Source organism: Rhinolophus hipposideros (assembly GCF_964194185.1).
Source record: "Rhinolophus hipposideros genome assembly, chromosome: 16".
Taxonomy (NCBI): Eukaryota; Metazoa; Chordata; class Mammalia; order Chiroptera; family Rhinolophidae; genus Rhinolophus; species Rhinolophus hipposideros.
Genome location: NC_138062.1, coordinates 55,865,078 through 55,871,624, shown reverse-complemented (window position 1 = coordinate 55,871,624; position 6,547 = coordinate 55,865,078). Strand labels below are relative to the sequence as shown.

The 6,547-nt window shown below is 43.7% G+C and overlaps 1 pseudogene across 1 annotated transcript; it reads right to left on the bottom strand.

Moving 5' to 3' along the window:
• Positions 1 to 338: 338 nt before the first annotated feature.
• Positions 339 to 682, bottom strand: LOC308508851 (large ribosomal subunit protein P1-like; annotated as a pseudogene). The gene has a single exon. The product of its transcript is annotated as a large ribosomal subunit protein P1-like (transcript).
• Between the last annotated feature and the right edge of the window lie 5,865 nt (positions 683 to 6,547).

Here is a 6,547-nt window from a genome sequence, read left to right as displayed (position 1 = left end):
CACTTAGCATAATACCCTCTAGGTCCATCCATGTTGTTGCAAATGGCAAAATTTTTATTCCTTTTTACGGCCACGTAATATTCCATTGTACATATGTTCCACCTCTTCTTTATTTGTCTATCGATGGACATCTAGGTGGCTTCTATGTTTTTGGTAATTGTAAGTAATGCTGCAACGAACATAAAGGTGCATATATCTTTTAGTGTTATAGAATTAGTGTTTTAGGTTTCTTCAGATAAATACCCAGAAGTGGGATTGCTGGGTCATATGGCAATCCTATTCTTTTTATTTTTATTTTTTGCAGAGTTCAGCTTTTTATTGAACATGTTACAAGAGGTTTAGTCAAAAAGACCAAAGCCCACGTCATCATCAGACTCCTCAGATTCTTCTTTCTTTGCTTCCACTTTCTTCTCCTCAGCTGACGCAGCAGTGGTGGAGGGGGCAGGACCTCCTGCTGGTGCAGCACCAGTTGCTGGGGCAGGTCCACCAGCCCCTACATTGCAGATGAGGCTCCTGATGTTGACATTGGCCAGAGCCTTTGCAAACAAGGCTGGCCAGAAGGTTCAACATTTACACCGGCTGCTGTAATGAGGGCATTGAACTTATGCTCCGTGACTGTCACCTCATCGTTGTAAAGGATGAGGGCCGAGTAGATGCAGGCTAGCTCTGAGACGGAGGCCATGCTTCAGGCGAGTGCTGCGGGGCGGTGTGCTAGTTGCTGGATGAAGTGAGGGCCTCACCCTAACGCGGCCTTAGCTTCCTCCGAAGGACCGAGCACCTTACCGGCAGCTGAAGAAAGGGGGCAATCCTATTCTTCATTTTTTGAAGACTCTCCATACTATTTGCCTTAATGGCTGCACCAATTTGCAATCCCACCAACAGTGCATGAGGGTTCCCTTTTCTCCACCACCTCGCCAACACTTGTTACTTGTTGATTTATTGATGATAGCTGTTCTGACTGGGGTGAGGTGATAGATCATTGTGGTTTTAATTTGCACTTCTGATGATTAGTGACGTTGAGCATTTTTTCATATGTCTATTCAGGTCCTTTGCTTATTTTTTAATTGGATTGCTTGATTTTATGTGTGTGTGTTAAGTTGTATGAATTCTTGATACATTTTGGATATTAACACCTTATTGGATGTGTCATTGGCGAATACCTTCTCTCATTTGGTAGATTGTCTTTTCATTTTGTTCATGGTTTCCCTCTCTGGGCAAAAACTCTTTAGTTTGATGAACTCCTATTTGTTTATTTTTTGTTTTGTTTCCCTTGTCATAGGAGACATATCCAACAATTTTTTTTTTTTTTACTAAAAGTGATGTCAAAGAGTTTACTGCCTATGTTTTCTTCTAGGACTTTTATGGTTTTGGGTTTTATATTTAAGTCTTTCATCCATTTTGAGTTTATTCTTGTATATGGTGTGTGTGTGTGTGTGTGTTTGGTGGGCTTTATTGTTGGTTAGCAGGACTGCTCTAGAGGTGGGGGCTGCTTCTCTCCTCCCGGGCTCGGGGTGCTGGGCAGATGCAGCCCGCGGGGACCCGGGGTTGTGCGCTTGCCTCTCGCCCGCCCTTGGATGGGCCTGGCCGGCAGCTGGCAGCCGGGCTGCCCAGAAATCACCACACATCCGTGCACCCTTTCCGCACCCAGTCCCTCCCTGGCCTTTTCTCTTCTTCCCGCTGGGTGAGCGCCCTGCCTGGCCCCGCCTCAGCCCGCCCCAGGCAAGCGGGAAGCGCAGCTCCATCAAATGCTTTTTCTGCATCTGTTGATATAATCATATGATTTTTGTCCTTTATTTTGTTTATGTGGTGTATCGTGTTAATTGATTTCCGGATATTGAACCAAACCTGCATCCCAGGAACACTTGATCATGGTGTATGATCTTTTAATGTATTGTTGAATTTGGTTTGCTAATATTTTGTTGAGGATTTTGCATCTGTATTCATTAGGGATATTAGCCTATAGCTTTTCTTCTTTCCTTCCTTCCTTCCTTCCTTCCTTCCTTCCTTCCTTCCTTCCTTCCTTCCTTCCTTCCTTCCTTCCTTCCTTCCTTCCTTCCTTCCTTCCTTCCTTCCTTCCTTCCTTCCTTCCTTCCTTCCTTCCTACCTTTTATAAGGTCCTTGCCTGGTTTGAAACGAAGGTAATGTTAGACTGGTAAAATGACCTTGGGAGCCTTCTCTCCTCTTCAATTTTCTTGGAATAGTTTGAGAAGAATAGGTGTTCATTCTTCTTTGAATGTTTGATGAAATTCACCTGTGAAACTATATAGTCCAGGACTTTTGTTTATTGGGATTTTTTGAATATTGATTTGATTTCATTTGTAGATATTGGTCTGTTCAGACTGTGTTTCTTTTTGATTCAATCTTGAAAGACTGTATGTTTTTAGGAATTTATCCATTTCTTCCAGATTCTCTAATTTGTTGGCATATAACTGTTCATAGTATTTTCTTATAACCCTTTGTGTTTCTGTAGTGTCAGTTGTCACTTCTCTTTCATTTCTGATTTTAGTTATTTGGACCTCTCTTTTTTTTCTTCATGAGTCTGGTTAAAGGTTTATCAATTTTGTTTTTTATCTTTGTTTTTATATTTTTTTATCTTTTGTTTTTTATCTCTTTGTTTCTATCTTTTGGCATTTTAATTATGTTGTGTCTTAGTATTGGCTTCTTTGGGTTTAACTTGTTTGGGATTCTGTGCTTTCTGGGCTTGTATGTCTATTTCCTTCACTAGGTTAGAGAATTTTTCTGTCATTATTTCTTCAAATAGGTTTTCAATTCCTTGCTCTCTTTCATCTTCTTCTGGTACCCCTATAATGCAAATGTTGGTATGCTTGATATCGTCCTGGAGGCCCCTTAAGCTCTCCTCAATTTTTTGGATTCTTTTTTCTTTTTGCTGTTCTGGTTGGGTGCTTTCTGCTACCTTATTCTCTACATTGCTGGTTGGATCCTCTGCTTCATTTAATCTACTGTTGATTCTTTGTAATATATTCTTCACTTCTGTTATTGTATCCTTTATTGCTGACTGGTTCTTTTTCATAGGTTCCATAGGTTTCATAGGTTTTATGCTTCCTATCTCTCTGTTGAAACCTATAGGTTTCATAGGTTTTATGCTTCCTATCTCTCTGTTGAAACCTATAGGTTTCATAGGTTTTATGCTTCCTATCTCTCTGTTGAAGTTCTCCCTGAGATCATTGAGCATTTTTATAACCAGTGTTTGGAACTCTGCATCTGATAGACTGCTTATCTCCATTTTGCTTAGTTTTTTTCTGGCAGTTTGTTCTGTTCTTTAATTTGGGACACATTTCTTTGTCTCCCCATTTTGGCTGCCTCCCTGTGTTTGTTTCTATGTATTAGGTAGGGCTGTCATGTCTTCTGGTCTTAGTAGAGTGACCTTCTATAGTAGGTGTGCTGTGGGGTTCAGTGGCACAGTCTTTCTGGTCACCTGACCACACGCTCCAGGTGTGTCCCTTGTGTGGGTGATGTGTGCCCTCCTCTTGTAGTTGAGCCGTGGTTGATAACTGCACATCAATGTGAGGGACTGACCCTTGGGCTCACTGGTTATGAGGACTGGCCTTGACTACAGTGGAAGGGTTGTTGTGCAGGGGCTGATTCTACGGAGCAGGATCTGCCTCAGCAGGGCTCTGGTGTCTGCCCAATCTGCCCCTTGGGTGTGTCGTACTTGGAGGTGGCTGGGTAATGTTCCAGCTCCTTTTGAAGCTGGCCACTTGGGGCGCCAGCCCCAGGACCGCCTTGGAGGGGATTCATTGTAGGCCGAGTTCAGCCACAGCCTGTGCCCCACCTGGGGTCACCTGGCAGGAGCCACAAAGAAATCCACAGATGGCTGCCACACATGCTGTGGTTGGAAGCACCTTGAGGGGCCAAGCTGCAAACCAAGGCTGGCTGCCACTAGTGCTGCACTTACAGCTGCTCAGCCATAGCTACAGGACACGCTCAAGCGAGATGCTGCTTGTCTGGGTTCCACAAACCTTTGAGAGACCCTAGGAAAGTTGGAAGCTTGAGCCAAGGCAAGCAGTCTGCATGAAAAAGCCACTGGAAGAGGCCTGGGTGTGCCCCAAAGTTGGGTGGGCCTTGAATCACCAGGGCAGGGCGAAAAACCAAAAGACAAGTGTAGACTCAGATAAGGTGGCCACCTGCATCCACATGTGGGGAAAGGGGAGGGCTCAGCAAAGAAACAATGGCTTTCACCAGCTACCCTGTCCAGGAGAAAGCTGCCTTTCCAGCCCCTGTCCCAAGCCAGACAACTCAGTTCCCCACCATATGTCCCTGCCACCTCTCCAGCAGCTGCCCTAGCACTGGAGCTCAGAGCGAGTGATTTCATTGGTAGGTAAGTCTGTGCACGTTCCCTTTAAGAAGAGCGCCTGGGAGTGTAGCTGCTGTCAGTCTCACTCAGTCACGATGTCCTCTGGTTTTCACAACCAGAAATTATGGGGACTTTTCTCCCTGGCGCTGGAACCCTGGCCTGGTGAGGGACTGGGACCTCTCACTTTTCTAGGGGATGGGGGGGAACCCCACAGCTGAAATAGCCCTCCCAATTTTTAATGGTCACACGCGGGTGTGGGACCAGCCCGGTCTGCCTCTCTGCCCTTCCTACCAGTCTGGAGGTGGCTTCTTCTGCATGTTCTTAGTTGAAAGGTTTCAGTTCAACTTGATTTTAGGCAATTCTCAATAATGGTTGTTTTTGTAGATTACTTGTAATTTTGATGTTTGTGAGAGAAGGTAAGCCCAGAATTTACCTACTGCATCATCTTGGTTGTCTCCTAGGCATACATTTTTTTACCTAACCTCAGTAAAGACTAGTTTAAAGAGTAGCTTTAGGTTTACAACAAAACTAAAAGGAAAGCACAGATATTTCTCATATACCCTCTGCCCCCACACATGTATAGCTTCCCCCATTATCAACATCATACACCAGAATCTAACATTTCTTGTAATACTACTTTAGTGGTGATGAACTCCCTTAGGTTTATTTTTTTGGTCTGAGATCTTTATTTGATCTTCGATTCTAAATGATGACCTTGTTGGGTAGAGTAATCTTCATTGTAGGGCTTTGCTTTTCATCACTTTAAAGATTTTCTGCCAAGCCCCTCTGGCCTGCAAACTGTCTGTTAAGAAATCAACTGAAAGTCTTATGGGAGCTCCTTTGTCAGTAACTAAATGCCTTTCTCTGCTGCTTTTAAGATTCTCTTTTTGTCTTTGACCTCTGCCATTTTAATTATGATGTGCCTTGGTGTAGACCTGTTTGGGTTCATCTTGCTTGGGACTCTCTGAGCTTCCTGGACTTGTGTGTCTATTTTCTTTTCCAGGTTAGGGAAGTTTTCAGTCATTGTTTCTTCAAACATGTTTCAATTCATTACTCTCTCTCTTCTTCTATAATTGAATGTAGGAACACTTGTGTTATCCCAGAGATCCCTTAAACTATCCTCATTTTTTAAAATTATTTTTTATGTTCTTGTTGTGATTGGGTGTTTTTCACTTTCTTGTCTTCCAAGTTGCTGATTTGTTCCTCTGCTTCATCTAATCTAATTTTGATTCACTCTAACATATTCTTTACTTCAGTTATGGTATTCTTAATTTTGACTGTTTTTTAAAAAATGTTTTCTATCTTTATTTTTATGTTTTTTATCTCTTTGTTAAAGCTCTCACTGAATTCATCTATTCATCCCCTAAGTTCATTAAGCATCCTTATACCAGTGTTTTGAACTCTGTATCTGGTAGATTGCTTGTCTGCATTTTATTCAGTTATTTTTTTCTGAAGCTTTGCCCTTTTCTTTCATTTGGGACATGTTTCTCTGTCTCCTCATTTTGGTGGCATCCCTGTGTTTGTTTCTATGTGGTAGGTAGATCTGCTATGTCTCCTAGTCTTGGCAGAGTGGTCTAATGTGGTAGGTGTCTCCCTGGTCACCCGTATTGGGTGCTCCAAGAGTGTCCCTTATGTGGGTTGTGCGTGCACTCCTATTGTAGTTGAGCCTTGATTGCTGTTGTAATGTCCATGGGAGTGATGGAGGCACAGGCTGACTGGCTGTGAAGAATGGCCATGACTATAGCAGATGAAATATTGTGCAGGAAGGCGCCTTACAGAGCAGGATTCACTGTGGCGGGGCTCTGGTTCCTGCCAAGTTCACCCTTTGGGTGTATCATTTGTGGAGCTGGTTGTGGAGCTGGGTGGTGATCTGGTATGTTCTGAAGCCAGCCACAGGGTGTGTTGGTTCTGGTGCCTCTTGGGAGGGGCTCTGGTCCAGGTCACTGTCTGTGCTTAACCTGTGTCACCTGGTAGGAGCTACAAAATGATCTGCAAATGCTGGCCACCTGTGCTGGGCTTGGAGCCACCTGGAAGAAGTTAATTTGCAAACCACGCCTGGCTGCCACTAGTGCCAGTCTTGGAGCCACTTAGCAAGTTGTATGGGACATGCCAAGGCCAGCTGCTGCTTGTTTGGGATTTGTGAACTTTTGAGAGATTTTAGGAAAATTTGAAGCATGAGCTGAAACAGGCCCTTTATGTGAACAGCCGCTGCAGAGGTTCAGGCATGAGATT